This window comes from Gopherus flavomarginatus, chromosome 1, assembly GCF_025201925.1.
Source record: "Gopherus flavomarginatus isolate rGopFla2 chromosome 1, rGopFla2.mat.asm, whole genome shotgun sequence".
NCBI classification, from domain to species: domain Eukaryota; kingdom Metazoa; phylum Chordata; order Testudines; family Testudinidae; genus Gopherus; species Gopherus flavomarginatus.
In genome coordinates this window covers 353053574-353072827 of record NC_066617.1, presented here as the reverse complement: position 1 = coordinate 353072827, position 19254 = coordinate 353053574, and the positions used below count along the sequence as shown (strand labels likewise).

The window sequence follows — 19254 nt, the reverse complement described above, 5'->3', positions numbered from 1 at the left end:
ATTTGACTGACTAAGAAAATATAGTTTTGGCTTAATTCTTGTGTGCTAATAACTAATATTTATGACTGTATTTAATGCTCAAAATATGTTGACAATTTTATTAATATTAATTGATTTTTCCTGTGCCTAAAACAATAGGTAGTTTGCAGCACAGACAAAGATATGTTCACTATCAGGACAAGTCTTATAATCTAAAATCCGGATTCAGCAAACTACTGACTACAACACCAGGGTTTCGCATGGGCACGGGGTTTGTCCACATCAAATAGTGTGGAGCCTTACGTTATATATGATGCGACAAGTGGCACTGTCAAACAGTATGGAAGGGATGAGGTGAGAAGGATTATGGAAACAAGGCCTCAGAGCAACTCATGGGCACATTTGGTTCAATTTAAAGTTCTATTTTTAACAGTTGTCATTAGTTACAGAATCAAAGGGTTAGTCTTCAGTGTAAATTTCTTATGTTACAATGGAAACCTTGCCTATTAATTGTTAAGTTCCAATGTGCTGGCATAGAACTAGACACAAAACTAAAGTTCTTGTCCCAAATAGTTTATAAATCTAGAACACTAGCAAGGAGACAGGATGCACTGTGAAGGAAAGAGTTGTGTGTGTGTGTTGTGTGTGTGTGTGTGGTAATACATTCTGTTGTTAATATCCCCTCATTTTTTGTGTGCATCATGGAAGACATGAGTCCATAAGTGGGCTTTGAGTGAAGAGCAGAGATGAAAGTAAGCTGGTCTGGTCAAGCCCGGCATACCGGTATACAGTCAACCATACTGGCAGGGCGCAGCTTCCCCAGACCGACAATTTAAAAGGGCCCTGAGCTCCCAGCAGCAGTCGGAGCCGCTGGCCCTTTAAATCAACACCAGAGCCTCAGAGCTCCAGGCTGCCACTACCATGGGACTCCGGCAGTGATTTAAAGGGCCCAGGGTTCCTGGCCGCTGCTACCTCAGCCAGAGCCCTGAGCCCTTTAAGTTGTCTCCAGAGCCCTGGGGTAGTGGCGGCAGCCAGGAGCCCTTAGGCTCCAGCTGCAATTTAAAGGGCTCTGGGGATTTAAAGGCCCCACCCCTTCTGACCGAGCTCCCTCCCCACCTTGCGCAGGGCCCCTGCCCTGTGTACCAGTAAGTCTCTTAAGTTACTTTCACCCCTGGTGAAGAGTGAATGGTCTCTTAATCAAACAAAAGAAAGCAAAACATGTTAAAGTTTCGAAATGCAAAAATGGCAATGGCAGCTCTGTTGAGAGCAATGGGAGATGGTGGCCATTTGGAAAGGGGCATCTTAATTGAGGGCAGCCTGTGATCTCAGTCCCATTGAAAACAATAGGATAAGGCAGACAGTTTGAAAGAGGACAATTTTTTTGCTCTGAAGGAGAAGATAACGTAGTGGCCTCTCATGAAGAAATAAAAAAAAAATCAAAAGAACTGACATCACATGCTAAATTTCTTGGAAAATGCATTTAATTTAACACAAACTAATACACTTATTTGTAAATTCTCTGAAAATTAATTCATTACTCAAGTAAGTGCTGTAATTTTGAGCAGAATACACTATTCCCTTCTTTCATAGAAGAGACAGAATCCCCGATTTAAGTGGAAAATTCAATTCAGCCTTAACTTTAGAGCCATGTCAGGTGCTGCCATAATTTGATTATTATTGCCTACGGATTGTACTTATCAATGGGTAAAAAAAATTCAAAAGCACCTAAGTAACATAGGAGTCTAAATCCAGTGTCCAAAGAGACTTATTAGGGACTTAGGAGTCAACATCTCACTGAAAGTCAGTTAGACATTTTTGAATATTTTACCCATTTTTTCCCCCAATTACGTAAATTCTTGAAAGTATAAAGAAACTTTAAAAGCAATAAATAATTAAAAATTGGTTTAATATTTATTTTAATTGCACTCATACAGGGTCCTATCCAGCAGACACATATTACCATGGAATGCTTACAACCATTCCCTATGTCCCCTAGCTAGAAGTAAAATCAGAGTGCTTGTGGTAGTAGCATGCACTAAACTTGCTCATGAGTATTTTCAAGATCAAGCCCACAGCTGCCTATCCACAGAAGACTGCCTACGCTTTTCCCAAACATTACTGACATTTGTTGTGTGTGCACTGCCCTCACTGAAGTCACATGCATTTCAGGGTTAGGAGACTGTATCTCAGGAGTAAGCCATAAATAAAGACAGGGCCTCCCAGAGGGGGGGGCAAATGGGGCAATTTGCCCCAGGCCCCGGGCTCCGCAAGGCCCTCCAAGAGAACCGGTGAGGCTCCTGCCCTGGCCCCGCCTCCGCCCCTCTCCCGGACCCTCAGCGCATCCAGGAGTGTCCCTGAACAGCTGTGCAGCGTGGCTCCAGCGGGGCCTGAGCTCTGCCCTGCTAAGAGCCACGTGATAAGGGGGTGGGGCTGCGAGCTACACACCGAGCAGAGGGAACTCAGGCCCCGCTGTAGCTCGCAGTCCCGCCCTCTTACCACGCAGCTCTGAGCGGGGCGGAGCTCAGGCCCCACTGGAGCCATGCTGTATGGCTGTCCAGGGACACTCCTGGATATGACGCGCTGAGGCTCCGGGTGAGGGGGAAGCCGAGGGTAAGAGGCCAGGGATGGGGGGGTTGGATAAGGGGCAGGGAGTCCCAGGGACAGTCAGGGCACAGGGAGGGGGCAGAGGTTGGGGGGGCAGTCAGGGGACAGGGAACCGGGGGATTGGATTCTGGGCATTCTGGGATCTGTCAGGGCTCTGTGGGGGGGGTGGATCGGGGTCGGGGCAGTCAGGGGACAGGGAGCAGGGGTGGGGTCCTGGCGGGGTGGTGGTGGGGGTCTCTGGGAGACGGTGAGGGGGCAAGGAGCAGGATGGGTCAGGGATTCTGAGGGGGGCAGGCAGTTGCGGGGCAGGAAGTGGGTGGGGGTCAGATAAGGAGCAGGGCAAGGCTGTTTGGGAGGCACAGCCTTCTCTACCCTAAAGCTCATTCAGCAGTTTGAGGTTTGCAGAAGAACCAAGCTGTTAGCTTTTCCATTAGGGCTACCATCCATTTCACTTCTCAAATGCCAAATTATAGTCTACATTTAATTTCAGTGCCATAGGGAGATTCACGTCAGGGGAGGGTAGCTTCATTTAAAATTAGCCACTGGGGGAGGGATCACATGAGAACAGCAATATTCTACACCACCTACCTCTTTCCCAATCCTACCAAGGGAGACACACACACCCCCCGCACATTCCCTGAGGCTTCAGAGGGGTTTTCAGTGGTTCTCAAAATTTTGTCATGTTGATCCCTTTCACACAGCAAACTTCTGAGTGTGACCCCCCCCTTATAAATTGAAAACACTTTTTTATATATTTAACACTATTAGATTTAACACTGGAAGCAAAGTGGGATTTGAGGTGGAGGCTGACAGTTCGCGACCCCCAGTAATAACCTTATGACCCCTGAGGGGTCCTGACCCCCAGTTTGAGAACCTCTGAGTTAATTTAATTTTAGCACCCTGTGTCCATTCACATGCATGTGCTATTTTGAGCATGTCAGTTTTCACAACATAGGCTCATCCCAGATTCTGGAACAAGCTCAAATGCTCAATTCGTGGAGTATGTACTTAAGCTATACTAAAGACAAACCCACAGTAACCGTCTCCAGTTTGTGAGGAGTCTCTAGGAAACAGATAAATGCATGGAGGTTAAGTCCATTAATGGCTATTAGCCAGGATGGGTAACGAATGGTGTCCCTAGCCTCTGTTTGTCAGAGGGTGGAGATGGATGGCAAGGGAGAGATCACTTGATCATAACCTGTTAGGTTTACTCCCTCTGGGGCACTTGGCATTGGCCATTGTCGGTAGACAGGATACTGGGCTGGATGGACCTTTGGTTTGACCCAGTATGGCTGTTCTTATGTTCTAATCTAAATGAACCCAAAGTTATGGAGACAGATATGAGTCAAGGAAGCCAGCAGAGTATGAGAAACCTGAAAAAATCTCTGACTGGATGGGCTTAGGTGTTTGGTCACAAGCTGAGGTGGTTCAAAAGTTTTGGATTTTTTTTAAGCAGAAATTTTTATTGTTTCTTTAAACAATCAAAAACAGCAACCAGCAAATATTTGGCTACACACTTCTGAAACCCCAAACCATATTCAGGTTTTGGCAGACTAATTTCAGCTTTTCAATTAAAAAAAAAACAACAAATTTTGAAGGAAAGCAGACACTGTCCGTGATTTTTTTCTACTTTTTAAAAACCCCTAGTTTTCGATCCAAAAAAAGTTTTGATGGAAAATATTTGTCCAACACTTTTAATGAGCTTTAGTGTCTTTTAGCACTAGCTGATTCTGAGAACCAGTGATACCTTGTAAAGAAGTTTTCTCAAAACTGGGTTTGTGCCGAGATGAGGAAGGTTTATTTTTCCCAGGGCCACCCATGGGAGGGAGCAAGTGGGGCAATCTGCCCAGGCCCCACGGGGCCCCCACAGAATATAGTATTGCAATTTTTTTAATGGAAGGGGCCCCCAAAATTGCTTTGCCCCAGGCCCCCTGAATCCTCTGGGCAGCTCTGAATAAAGAGCCTGTTCTGTATCTTACTCATCAAAGAACCCTTTAACTCCCAAAGAATGCAGTACAGTCTTTGGTGAGTAAGAAATGCTGAACAGGACACTAATTAACCCTCATAATGCTCCTATGAAGTAGAAAAATATCATCATACTCCATTTTACAGACAAAACTGATACAGAAAGCTGAAGTGCTGCTGAGATGACAGTACAAGAATCTAAAGGAAACAGACAAGAAAAGATGGTAAGATAAGAAGTGCAAAAGTAAACAGCAGAGTTAGGAACAGAACCCATTATACATGTTGGCTAATCACCTGCTTGAACCACAAGATAAACTCTCTCTCTCCTGTTGATATTGCCAGCACAGATAATACTGTAATTGAAAATTCTTCTGGTAGGGAATAAAGGAAAATATGAGAGCAAACCTCCTAGGACTTGAAAAAAATCCATGCAGAATCCTTCTTTCCAATAAGAATCAGGTTAGAGGATTACATCACTTATGTATATGAGTAGTCCAACTGAACTCAATATAAAGTGAGTCATATGTGTTAGTGTTCTCAGGATTGTGGCCTTAGTTACAGCCATGATATATTTTCAGCACCAGGTAGACGCACAGGAAATTGAACATTATCCTCTTCTGTACAAATTAGGAATCTAATCTAATAAGAAAGTTAAATTTAATCAACAGAAAAATAGAAATTATCTGGCTTCTTTTACGGTATCTATGATTTTCTTGTTGTCAACAAGAAATTAATTGTAAAGTCTATAACTCTGTTGGAGCTCATTTTTGGTTCCCCCTGTATTAGAGCTTTAATCTCTCACCCAGAATTTTAATAAGCTTCTTTTGCCCCAATAATCATTTTACATTTTAGAAAGTGGATTGTTCAGTAATTGCAATGTTATTTACTGTACTTGCTATAAATGATTTAAACAATAGTGAGCCTGCAAATTAGGAAACAATTTAAGAAGGCTTGAGGAAGAATAAACTGTAATTATACACATCAATCAGTAGCCATTGTTTCTACCTTCATTACAATTATTGTCAACACATAGTAAACCAACTTTGTGGACTAACTGCAGCTAAATGAATTATCATTAGGGTTTCAAACTCAATCTCTTAGGTACCTCTTGGTTGGCAAAGAGCTTGAAATGCTACAGTGGCAGTATGCTCAATTCTAGAAGAGAAGAGGGAAGCTGAGAAGCGCCTTGTTATTTTTCAGTGACTTCTTCTGGCTGACCCAGGAACTTCTTTGAAAGGCTTCAAAAAGAGCTGACTACATCCCTCCTCGAGTAAAACAGTGGGGATTTAAGTGGACTATTGTGGGAAAACCCTCTGAAAGTAAAGCAAATCTGATATCCCCAGGCCTAATAAATTACTGGAGTTAATATTCATGTATAAGAACCATTTTTTTCCATTGAAAATTAGTTTTGACTGAAAAATTTTGACCAGTCCTCCAGCTGACTTCACCCTCAGCTGCACTGGCCAGTATACGGAAGGGTGGAGTCAAGATTCTGCCAAGTCCAGCCTCTATCCACCCACTTAGACACACAGGTGCCTTACAGACCCATATTCCTCTGCACAGACAAGCAACAATCTTGCACCACATAGATGTTAGTATTATAGTCACCTTGCTTATTACCTCATTTCATAAAGTCATTTATACCACTCTCTTAATTCATATAGTTTTGTCTAACGTTGTTCAAATAAAATATTGATAATGAATATTTATTAGTGCAATGCAGTTGGCATGCCCTAAATAGCTGGTATGTTCCTCTGCACCAGTCTCACAGCCCTACTCAAGCTCCCCTGTGGGACACTCACCAGGCTGCTATGATTGGGTCTCTCCACACTGGACTGCTCTTTAGCTTACCTTTGCCTATATAGGATTCCTAGCACTGTCTCTTTTCTTGACTTCTTTGGCATACGTCCTGGGCACAGACTCTGTCTGTTACCCCATTCATGGAAATGGGACCTCATGATCCAACTGCACTGGGCCGCAGAATCATTGCTGACCCACAAGACACCCCAATACTTAAGCACACCCTTTCCCAGACCTCCAACCTTGTGAGCACTCAAGTTTACAGTTCACCTCTCCAGGGACAGGATAGTTGAAAAAAAATGGACATGGACTTCGGATAGGTTTCTAACACAGTCTTCACTTTAGAGACTGTAAGAAATATTACAGGTCGAGGTCAAACTATAAAACACACCTATATGGCATTCCTGCCTCCATTTCCTCACTGCTCTGGAATGTCCTTTTAAGGATTCCAAGCGCCCTCTCCTGGATCTCTCTCCTCATGGTTTCTTCTCTGGAACATGGTCAAACAAACAATCAAAAACGACCCTTCTCCCTCCAAAAACCTGTGGCCTTTGTTCCTAGCTTTAACGCCCTGCTCTGATACTTCTGTCCCTTTGTTTTCCTGTTTGGACATTTTCTACTGTCCATTCCCCATCCCTGCAGATACAAGGGACTGAACTAGGTTTCCAGCTCAGGCATTCTTCTTGGCATACCATTGCCCTATCAAACCACAATCATTAGGGTTTACAGCTTCTTTTGTTTAGTCTGTAGCTTCTTCCAGACAGGGTGGATGCTACATGCCAGGGACCTCATCAACCCATGACTGACTCATTACACATTACACTGTTCAACAATACAGAAATTTCCTAAATGTATAAGTTACACATAGGTTCCCCAGATTTTCACAATTAGCTTTTTTCATCATGCTACAAGTAATTCTATTCTATTTAGGGCCTTACAACTTAATATCAAATATAAAGTCTCTAAGTTATGACATTAGTGAAACAATACTTTATTCTCATGCAGGCTAACTCCTAACATTACATTTCTTTCATGCCATTATAAAACTGTGAGGAAATTTGCACTGAAATTGATAACACAAACACTGAGAGTTCCATCAGAACACCCCATCCTCAAAAGCCTGCATAACAATTAACAGTAGGCACATACATAGGTCTTTATACTTTCAAAGCACAAACATTAACTAATCCTCACCAGACTTTTGTGAGGTCAGAATTCAAGTATTATTGCTACATTTATAGAAAGGGAAACAAAAACAGAGTGTACAGTGAATTATGTAAAATCCTGCAGAGTCAGTGACAAAGTCACAATTAGAACTCAGGACTTCTTGCTCCCAGGCCCATGCTCTGTCCATCTGACTATGCTGTGTCTATCTATCTTCTAGCAGAAGACCTCATAATTTTACATTGCTCTTGAACTCACTACTAGAATGACAAATACGTGAAGCCATTTTTGAATGAGGGTTTGGAGACAGGCCTATAAGCAAAATAGTTTACAAATCTACAGGTCTAATTCTACCTTGAGGATGGATATGCCAGGTTTTCAACAAATTTGTACAACAACGTGTATCTTTAGTAGTCAAATACCATTCATGGCATAATGTATTACCATTAGTGTAAGCAACCTAAATTTTAGAATAATTATGTGTGCTTTGGGGTTAATGGGGCTCACACTGCAGTGGTTAGGAGCTCTGCCTTCAGTTGGAAGAGGCTCAGAGCCCTTGCTGATTCTCTCTCTCTCTCTCTCTCTCATACACACACAGGCACACACACACAACCTCCCGAATCCTGGATAAGATTTTAAAAAGTGACCAGTGATTTTGGGAACCTCATTTTTTGGGTGCTCATCTTAAGACATAATAAAGGGACCTGATTTTCAGAGGTTAGGGGGGCCAGCACTTTCTGAAAATCCAGCCCTTTCAAGGAAAAACAATTCCTTGGCTAAGCAGCAAATGCTTCTAACAGCTCAAAGGGAGATGAGCTCTTTGACTTTGTCATGTCCGTTTGAGAGAGACCTGAAACAGTGTTTTGAAATCTGAGCATGCACCTGAATTTTGCCGATAGCCTTTTCTTTTTTAATCTCTCTCTGCTACCCACATTTTCTGATGCATCTGCCCATACTTTTTAATGCATCTGGTGTTCCAGTTTAGCACCTGGAAATGCTCCGATTTATTCTCTAAGTCTCATTCTTTTAAATATTCTCGTATGCAATTCTCTTACACAAAGCTACAGGTGCTATGTACATAAATTTAAATACGGTATATTCAATTATTTAAATATATTTATGCAGCATGCCACACTGAGATGACAATTAGAACCAATATTTAGAAAACTCATTCAGGATTATTTTGTGCATGTAAAGTGTTTTTAAGAAAAGTGCTGTATACAGAAAGCATGAGGTATAATGATCATTTTTAAAATCACTTTTCCTTGAAAAGCTCAGGGGAAGTACTTACAGATGTCTAAGGTTAAGATTTTCAGAGCGGTATTTCTGACATTAGACACCTAAATCCATAGTTAGTGATCTTAATACAACTATCTGACTTTCCAAAGAACAAAACAACTACCGAAGCTCAGCAGCTTTGAAAATCAGGCCATTTTTATGTAGGTGTTTAACTGGATTTAGGAGATTAGCTTCAGGCATCTAGATTTGAAATAGTTGACTTTAGTATCTTTGAGCTATCCTCAACTTACAACAACAGAGGAAAGTAATTGCATTCAATAGACATTCCCGCTTCAAAGAGAAAATATATTGTACAATGTAACTTGCTATGTTTTTCGGGGTATATCTCACAAAATCATTTCCCTGCCATTGTAAAGGTCTCAGGCATCCATGTACCTCAGTCCCTCCTATTCTCTGCCTGTGGCAAACAACAGATTAGCTGCTGGAGGGCTGTAATACTTTAGTCAACTCCAGGTTATTGGGCTCATTGCGGGGGATAACTCACGGGGTTTAGTGGCCTGTGATGTGCAGGAAATTAGATTAGTTGATCTGATTGTCCCTTCTGGCCTTAGACTCTGATTCTGTAACACATTTATAGAAGTTTAACTCTATACATACACAATTGTAATATACCTTTTACTGACTTTAATTTCACTTCTTAGCACAGCAATGTTAAATTTATTTTAGATTGTTTATTCCACTTACATTTTTCAAAGTTTTTACCTGAATTGTTATCTTCGGCATTAACAGGGTGACTCAAGCTGGAGAAAGAAGCTGGAACTAAAGAAATCATGGGTCTGGTAATGCAAAGACCCATCATGCAAAGGTTTATTCCACTAAAAAAAGAATATATTATTTTTTTAAGATGACATGACAGATTGCACTTTGGCAACGATCCTTTAGCTGATAAAGAGTTAGTAATGACAGCTAAGCCTAAACTTAACGCTTATTTCTCCTGGTAACTGTCAGAGTAGCCAAAGAGGCTATTAGCAGACTAAAAAGAAATGAAGTTAATGACAAACAAAGATGGTACACGAAGAAGCAATCATCCTAGGAGCAGCTATTATAGTAACTATTATTTCCATAGGTTTGCTAGTTGACGATAGCCAGATCAAAAATATGACACCAATGTTTAAGAGGCTACTTTATAGTCATATGGTTATGCTCCAGAGATATGCCCAATCTCAAAACTTGTATCATTTGACAGCTGTTATATGAGCCATTACAAATGCCACAGGTAGCTCTTGAAATTTGAGTGGGTGGCACCCTGATGTCATGACAGGGCCGCCCAGAGGATTCAGGGGGCCTGGGGCAAAGCGGGGGAGCTGCAGCGCTTGTACTCACCAGGCGGTGGTCCAGGTCTTCAGCGGCATTTCAGCGGCGGGGGGCCTTCAGTCGCTCTGCATTTTTGGCAGCACTAAAGGGCCCTCCGCTGCCGAAAAGCCAGCTGAAGACCTGGACCGCTGCCGGGCCAGGGCTCACGGGACCCCTGGGTGGCCCCAGGCAAGTTGTACCACTTGCCCTTCCCCAGGCAGCCTTGCATCATGATCATGGCTTTTGCAGATCCTGTGTACATTTTCCCCAATTTGGGCAAGTTAGGTGTCTGTTCACACATGATTAGTAAAAACTTTTTAGAGTTTGGCAGCTAAATTCTTAGGGGAGTGCAATTCTTAGAATTGAGCATGCTCCATCTCCACTCAGCTTTATGTGCAACCAAAATGCACATGCACCAACCCCCCAGAATTAAATAGCATGCTCCATTCCTACAGCTATAAGGGCTGAGCAGAACTTTCCCCTGCAATAGCTCCTCCTGGCAGCCAGGAGCTGCTGTGGCAACAAGCAGAACTGAGAACAGGGAAACTGTGTCTTCTGTCCTCTCAATGCTCCTGCTACTGGTGCCCGGACAATGAGAAGAATGCAGAAAACTGTCTCCTTAATGCAGAAGGGTGAGAGACTGGGACTAGGCAAGATGGCTAAATACTTTGCCTCAGCTTTTAATGAGAAAGTTGCAGGCGGTGACAGGTTGGCTAATGGGAACAAGGATAAGGAAGTAGAAATTACCACATCCAAGGTGGAAATCAAAGTCAAACATCCTAATGGATCCAAATCGGGGTGCCTGGATAAACTCCATTCAAGATTATTAAAGGAACTGACACATGAAATTGCAAGCCCAATAGCAAGGATTTTGATGAATCTGTAAACTCATATTCATACTCTATGACTGGAAAGTTGCAAATAGAGTACATATATTTAAGAAAAGAAAAAAATAAGGTGATCACGGAAACTAATGGCCCATTAGTTTGACCTCAATTATATTCAAGGTCTTAGAATAAATTTTGAAAGAGAGAGTAATTAAAGGCATACAGATGAAGATAAGTGGGACAAAAGACATGTTTTTACTAAAGGTAGACCGTGCCATATCAACTGATTTCTTTCTTTGAGAAGATAACTGATTTTATAAACAAAGGAAATGAAGTAGATCTAACCTACTTGGATTTCAGTAAAGCATTTAATACAATTCCACATGGGAAATTATTAGAGTGGAAGCAGGGAAAGAATTGACAAGGATTTGTAGGGGATCTTAATGCATGACAGTCTGTTACCAAGAGTCAGGCCAGCAGTTAGCAAGAGTTAGCTGTAACCCTAATGACGCAAGACTTGTAGAAGCGAGGATGGTGTGAGGCGAGTGGGAAAGTACTGTGTGAGAAGTTGTCACAACCTTGCTCTAATAACAAAATATGTAGACTGGCGTCTCCTAGAAGTGAGAAAAATAAGAAAGCAGAATGGCCTATGTATAAACAAAATGCAGCTGTTGCTTATTATTGTCTGTATTATTGCTTATTATGGTCTGTAACAAAGGTATAAATGCTTGCTGTAATTGTTTACCTGTTGTTTACCAGTCTGGGACTGGGGTGACCCTATGTCCTAGGGCACTCCCTCCCTCTATTGCAATTGCTTGAGAAATAATAAAGTATTTGATTTTGCTGCACCCAAACAAAAAACGAGAACTAAGTTTTTCTCTGACATTAGTTGAAGTGGAGAAGATGGGGATTAATATGAGAATTAAAAGTACTGGAGGGACAGTACTAATGGAGTTCCTAAAGGATCCATCTTGAAATGAATCTTATTTAACATTGTCAGTAATGACTTTGGCACAAAAAGTGGGAGTGTGCTATTCAAATCTGCAGATAACACAAAGTTGGGAGGTATTGCCAATATGGAAGAGGACTGGAATATCATACAAGAAGATTTGGATAACCCTGAAAACTGGAGTAATGGAAATGGGATGAAATTGAATAGTGCAAAGTGAAAGGTTATGCGCCTAGGGACTAACTAAAATATTTGCTATAAACTGGGGACTTATGTGATGCAGCCACAAAAAAAGACTAATGGAATCCTAGGATGCATCAGAAGGGAGATCCTATCTTATGAGAGGAGACTTAAGGTGTTTGGCTTGATCAGTCTAACAAAACAAAGGGTGAGGGGAGATATGATTGCTCTCAATAAATACATCAAAGGGATGAGCACCAGTGAGGGAGACAGCATGCAGATTAAGGGCCAATGTTGGCACAAGAACAAATCAATATACACAGGCCATCAACAAGTTTAGGCTTAATATTAGATTAAAGTTTCTCACTATCGGAGGAGTGAAATTCTGAAACAGCCTTCCAAGAGGAGTAGTGGGGACAAAAAACCATAATTTGCTTCAAGACTGAGCTTGATATGTTTATGAAAGGGATGATATGATGAAGTTGCCTATAATGGCATATGGGCCATTTGTGACTGCTATTACCACATATCTCCAATGGCTGGAGATAGGACACTAGATGGGGAGGCTTCTGAGTTACTACAGTGAATTCTTTCCCAGATGTCTGGCTCATGGCTCTTGCCCACATGTTCGGAGTCTAATTGACCACCATATTTGGGGTCAAGAAGGTATTTTCTCCAGGTCATAATGGCAGAGACCCTAGAGGCTTTTTGCCTTCCTTATCAGCATGGAGCACAGGTCACTTGCTGATCTGAACTAGAGTAAATGGTGGATTCTCTGTAATGAAGTCTTTAGCTCAAGATTTAAGAACTTCAGTAACTCAGACAGAGGTTATGGGCCTATTACATGAGTGGGTAGGAGAGGTTCTGTGTCTTGCAATGTGCAGAATGTCAAATGAGACAATCATTGATAGACTTTAAGGCCAAAATAGACCAGGAGTCTATGAGAACATTCCCTATCCTGCCTTGAAAATCTCAGCCATTTTTATTTTTTATCCCCCATTATAATTCATTTAATTTTGAGGTCTGGGTGCTCTCTCCCCCCTCCCCCTGCCCCGCATCAAAATTATTTTACTCACTTCTGTTGAGAATTATTCATGGGACGAAGAAGAGTGCAGTGACTAAAACAAAGGGAAAGGTGCCAGGGACTCTATTCCTGAATTTTCTACTGACTCACCTATTGACCTGGGGAAAGTGGCTATACAGTTTACTACTGCTAGGTACATCCCATTGGTGTTGGTTGAGTCTTGGTTAATGTTTGTAAAGCTCTATATAATCCTCAGATGGAAGTTGCTATATAAGTGTCAAATACTATCATGCTAACACAGTGGTGGGCAACTTGCAGCCCATCAGGGTAATCCACTGGCGGGCCAAGAGACAGTTTGTTTACATTGACCGTTGTGATGGGGACTGCTTATCCCACACTAGCCCAGACAGGGTTAAGTCCCACATATTGACAGTGGAAGTCCCGCCTCCCTGGCATGACTGGGCATGCTCCACGTGCTCTAGTAGTATAAAGGGTGAGAGACCAGCTCATTCTGGACTGGAGGCCGCTGGGGAAGGACTTGCCTGGGAATCTCCTGCAGAGGGCCAGCCACAGCCTCTGGCTGTGCCGGGAATAGAAGCTGTCCATGGCCCACCTGCACCCCAGTGACTGGAGGAAACCCTGGAGATGACGGGCCCTCCTGAACACAGAGGACCCAGCACCTCATGGGAAACCCCAACACAGACTCTGGTAGGAGGTGACCCAGGGAGGGTGACAGAGTGGTACCTCCCGCCTGGGGAAGCTCAGCGTGTTTCGGTAGGACCCTCCCCCACTGCGTCAGTGGCAAGCCACTACGCCACTGTTAGGGCCCTGGGTTGGGGCCCAGTGGAGTTGGGTGGGCCCGAGCACCCTACCAGGGCAGCCACACCCCATAAGGGGCACCCCAATGCTATAGACCATGGCCACTAGGCCACAATGCCCTGCACCAAAGGGCTGATTTATGGACTACGGCCATTAGGCCCCACTGCCCTGTAGCAAAGGGTGGCGCTATAGACTCTGGTCGCTAGGCCGCGCTGCCCTGCACCGAAGGGCGGCGCTATAGACTCCGGCCACTAGACCATGCTGCCCTGCACTGAAGGGCTCCTTTATGGACCCCTGATCAATAGCCCATGCTGCCCTGACCTTAGGGGTGTGGACCTTCACGCCATCCACAGGCACAGCCACTCGCAGATCCCTGGATGGTCAATGTAAACGAACTATCTTGTGGCCTGCCAGTGGAGTACACTGATGGGCTGCATGCGAACCGCAGGCCGCAGATTGCCCACCACTGCACTAACATCTTAAATAGCTTACAAGTTTTGAAAAGCTGAATGCAACACTTGTACTGACTTCACTGGGAGCAGCACATTCAAACCAGCACTGGGCTTTGACAATGCACAATGTCTCCTTTGCTAGGTCATAAGCTTAGCTTGGCACCTGTCACGCTCCTTAATACTTAACTTGCCTTGGAATTTCCTCAGCGTCCGAATTCCCCAGCATTGGAGAATAACAACTGTTTTCTGGAGTCCCTGTCATCACATCCTTTAATATCACAGTCCTCAGCTCTCACTGCAGTTGCTTTCTTTGCACTTTGTAAAATAGCTGTAGCTATTTTTGGGTGAATAGCCCATTAAATTACCCCATGAATAAGTCTATTTCTTACTATAGCAATGTGTCCTAGACTTGCAGGGAAGATCTGAAGTGCACGTTTCTGATTTTTTTAATTATACTACAGATTCAAGAGCATTTCTGTGGGAAAGCCTCAACAGAATAGGAATTCAACTTTAATTCAGAACATCTTGGTCACTCAATATATGCACCAATGTCCCATTACGATGCTTGGAACCTGTTTGTCTCATCTGTATCATCTCTTCTTTCTAAATTATTCTCCTAATGAAAAATACATTGGATTTTTCAGCCAATGAAATCTCCCACTCAGCTCCAGGAGCCAGGCAATCAGTTAAAAATGATCCTAAATGTTTTTACTGTTACTGACTTTACAATGCTGGCATTCTCCAGCCAGCCAGATGAACACCGAGGATGAAGTGGGAGTGTTTATGCCCCCTTCCTCATATAAATGTGTTCATACATACTCTTTTCCCACATACATATAAAATACACTTTAAAAGTGTATGCGTGACACACAGTCTTTGTACTCTGGATTCTCTGAGCAGACATGCACACACAGAGGCACCAAGATGCTGAGGGCCCAGATCCTCAGCGGTATAAATTAGTGTAACTCTATCAAAGTCAATGGAGCTACACCAATTTATATCAACTACAGAAAAGGCCCTGAGTGTGTCTGTATGTATATTTAAATGTACATCAAGACAGCTTGCCACAGATGTATAGATAAAGCCATTTACATTTGCAGTGTATTTTATATCTACCTTATTTCTGTAGCATCCAGAAGGGCCAGACGTGTGAATCATGCATATGCATTAAAATTATACCAAAACATTAGACTCATCAAGACATGCGTTTACATTTTTGAGGTAGCAAGTAGGCGGTAATAGTGGGGGATAAGAAGTAACCCAGGAGTCATTCCGTAAGGAAAGTACAACAGTGGTGCTTAGAAAGTGTAGCCTAGTATTTTAAAAACACAAGATTTCTCCATCCCCACCTACAATTGAGACACAGACGTAAGACAGAGAAGGGACTCCTGTAAATGCTGACGCAGGTCACATGTAAACAGGCAAAAAGGTGTATGTAACCTTAAACTCCAAACTTCAGAGAAAAAGGAACCACAAACAGGAATTATCTGCTTCACTATTTTAAGATGCTTTTAGCTACAATTATAGCTCTAGTAACTACCATTGCTAACGTCAGCAAATAAAGATACAAGTGTATCAGAGAGGATAGCTGTCTCTGAGATTCCCGTTCTCACCAAAACTCTGATAGTCAATTACTACCCAACATACTCAGCTTTCCTCAAAAATGTATAGTGCCGTATTTGTGCCAGCAAGCAGCTAACAGCGCAAACAGGGCTAGAGTGCAAACATACTCATTATAACAACTTTTTGGCCCCTTTGGCATCAATTGGTCTAATCAAGTTGTAATTAATGAATATCTTCCCTTCATACATGCTGTTACAGTAAAGTGTTAGTTGATTTGCTTGAAAGATTTATAGCACACAGAATAGCCGACTGGCTTAATGGTTTTCCCAGGGATTGCTGTAAGGGAACAGCTGCAGAGATACTGCAATGCAGCACAGCACAGTTTCCAGACTACTGACATTGAATATTTTGCAAATATCTGAGGACTAAATTTTGTTTACAGCCCTGTACTGGGGATGAATGGGTGCAGCTGAGAGTAGAATGTGGAATTTATTTCATAGGGGATGTCTGCACAACTCCTCGACACGCACAGCTGGCCTGTGCCAGCTGACTCAGGCACGCGACACTCAGGCTGTTTCACTGCTGTGTAGATTTACAGGCTTGGGCTCTTGGATCCTGCAAGGTGAGAGGGCCGCAGAGTTCAGGCTCCAGACCATGCCCATAAGTCAACAGAGCAATGAAACAGCCCCACAGCCTGAGCCCTGCAAGCCTGAGTCAGCTGGCATGGGCCAGCTGTGGGTGTCTAATAGCTGTGCAGACATACCCTTAGTGTTCCCAACCTAGAGGCCAATATTTTCTTCCCCCACATCTTCTCCATTCAGGATGAGTTGTCTATATTTAAAGCATAGTTCCCCTTTCTTTCAAACTGGATCAGTTACACTGACCACAGAATTTTACCATAACTCCTTCCTTACTGTACTTCAGCATGACCATCACCACTAAAATGGGAATACATACTATCCAATGGAATTTGAAATGCTGAAGATATTTTCTTTACTCCCAGTAGGACAACTGTGGGTGAATGCTGACCTCTTAGAGAGCCACTGAACACGCACATGGCCATGCCCTTTTAAGATGTGCCTCATCTTACAACAGCTACTCAGGACATACCAAGCAAGTCCATGCTGCAGAAGACGGTGAATGGCTCCTTGCTGGCTGTGCATTTTTACAAAGGCACTAACTGGCTTTAAAAGGAGTTTGAAAAGATTGCTATTGAGGAAAAAAGTTAGGGCAAGCAAAAATGTTTCCATGAGTATGATTATCAGTGTGAAAGCATGGCTAAAATAGGAGTGAGTGGACCCTCTCGTCTTTTTGATCGACAAGTTTTTAATCGCTTGTATTTGTTTTACCTTCAACTAGCAGTTGAGTACATAAGTAGTGTCATTGAAGTCAACAGGACTGCTCTTGTGCTTAATGCTAGGCAGGTGTTGAAATATCCAGCTGAACTGGAGCTGCAATAATCATTATGGATCATAGAATCATAGAAATGTAAGGCTGGAAGGGACCTCAGGAAGACATCAAGTCCAGCCCCTACACTGGCAGATCAAGTAAACCTTGACCATCCCTGAAAGGTGTTTCTTCAACCTGTTCTTAAAACCCTCCAATGATGGTGATTCCCCAACCTCCCTTGGAAGCCTAGCCCAGAGCTCAACTACCCTTATAGTTGGAAAGTTTTACCTAACATCTAACTTGAACTTACCTTGCTGTGGATTAAGCCTATTACTTCTTATCCTACCTTCAGTGGACATGAAGGAGATGTTACTACCTTGTACAGTAACTGCAGTTCTTTGAGATGTGTCACCCTGCAGGTTCTCCACATCAGGTGCACATGCACCCCATGCATCTTCAGCAGCAATACACATTTAGCCCACACAGGTGCCCTACACAACCTCATGCTCCACACCAAGGCTATATAGGGTCGGGCAGGTGACCTGTCCTCAGTTCCTTCTCCTCTGCAAAGTCCCACAAGGGAAACTGGAAGCAGAGGGGAAGGAGAGGGGATAGTGGAGCACCCATAGGGAGACACACCTCAGAGAACTCCAGTTACTGCACAAGGTGAGTAACCTCTCCTTCTTCAAGTAGTGCTCCTATGAGTGCTTCACTTCAGGTGACTACTAAGCAGCACCCGCAGCTGAAGGGGGAGTCTTCAGAGCTGAGTCCAAGACTGAAACAAGACTGCATTCCCAAGGGCAGCATCTGATCTGGAAAACTGGATGGTTTCTCAGGTCAAATTTGCGATAGCTTTGGGTTGACCGTAACTGCATTTTTTAGCAAATAAACCATTGATCCAAAAATGTCACCCAGTTCTAGATGGCCCCCCTCACTTTTTTATTTCTTGTATTTTTAGTTCCAATTCTGTCCTCACTTTTCGTCTTCTTCCCTTCCCACTCTGCTTTTATCTTTCGTCTTTCATAACTTTGTCCCATATCAATTTGTCTATTTCTGTCTCAGAGAGATAAGAGAAATAAAAAACGGTGTAGGTGTAAAAGAAAGACCAAAAAAGAAAAAGGAGAAGGGTTGAGGAAAGGGAATGCCCTCCTGTTTACCCACCAAAACATGTTTTATTTTTGCTAGCCTCTGCATTTCCTAGTTCCAGGCAAGCTGAGAAGTGAAAATGCCTTAATAACAAGAGAAAAGCTATTCAGCCTGATGGCAAGCTCTAGAAATCTTGCAATAGAACCCACTTACGTAAGATTTCCAGGCCACTCTACATACTCAAAAATGCTTCGGAGTTCATATAAGGTTCAGATAAACTCTGAACCCATTCACCACTATTACTTCCTCTTTTCCTTTGCACTGCAACTGTAGGTTACAGGGTCAGTTTATAATATCGCAACAGCTATGTATTTTATGCTCTTTTCTTTACCACATGAATAGTAACTTATTGAAGCACTAACTCTTTCCTCCATTCTAATTGCCAATCATCAGCTGGCTGCTCAGAAAGCTGGCACATTATGCACTATTGTTTATCATCCAAAAAATCAAGAGCTGCAATTTTACTTGCGACTTTCTGTAATAACAGTCTAAATTGATATTTCTGTTCCTATTAAACTGGAAAAGATAAACAAGACTGCAGCAACTAATGGGAACCAAGAATACATTGGACTAAGGTTTCACTCAAAATCTTCTGTCAAGAACTTTCTGTAATACTATTATTTTTTACCCCCTCTTCCTTGATCTGAAATGTATCTATATGTGTGTGTGTGTGTGTGTGTATATATATATACACACACACACACAATCACACACTAAGACAATTATTTCATGTATGTAATAAAGTACATTTGAAATTTTGTTTGCTTCTAATTTTCCTCTCTTTTTCTTCTTACCTCATCT

General features: G+C 42.7%; 1 protein-coding gene across 13 annotated transcripts in view; it reads right to left on the bottom strand.

The window, feature by feature from the left end:
* DLG2 (discs large MAGUK scaffold protein 2) overlaps positions 1–19254 on the bottom strand; it is a 1579821-nt gene that overhangs the window by 275075 nt on the left and 1285492 nt on the right. The gene's annotated exons all lie outside the window — the stretch shown is intronic.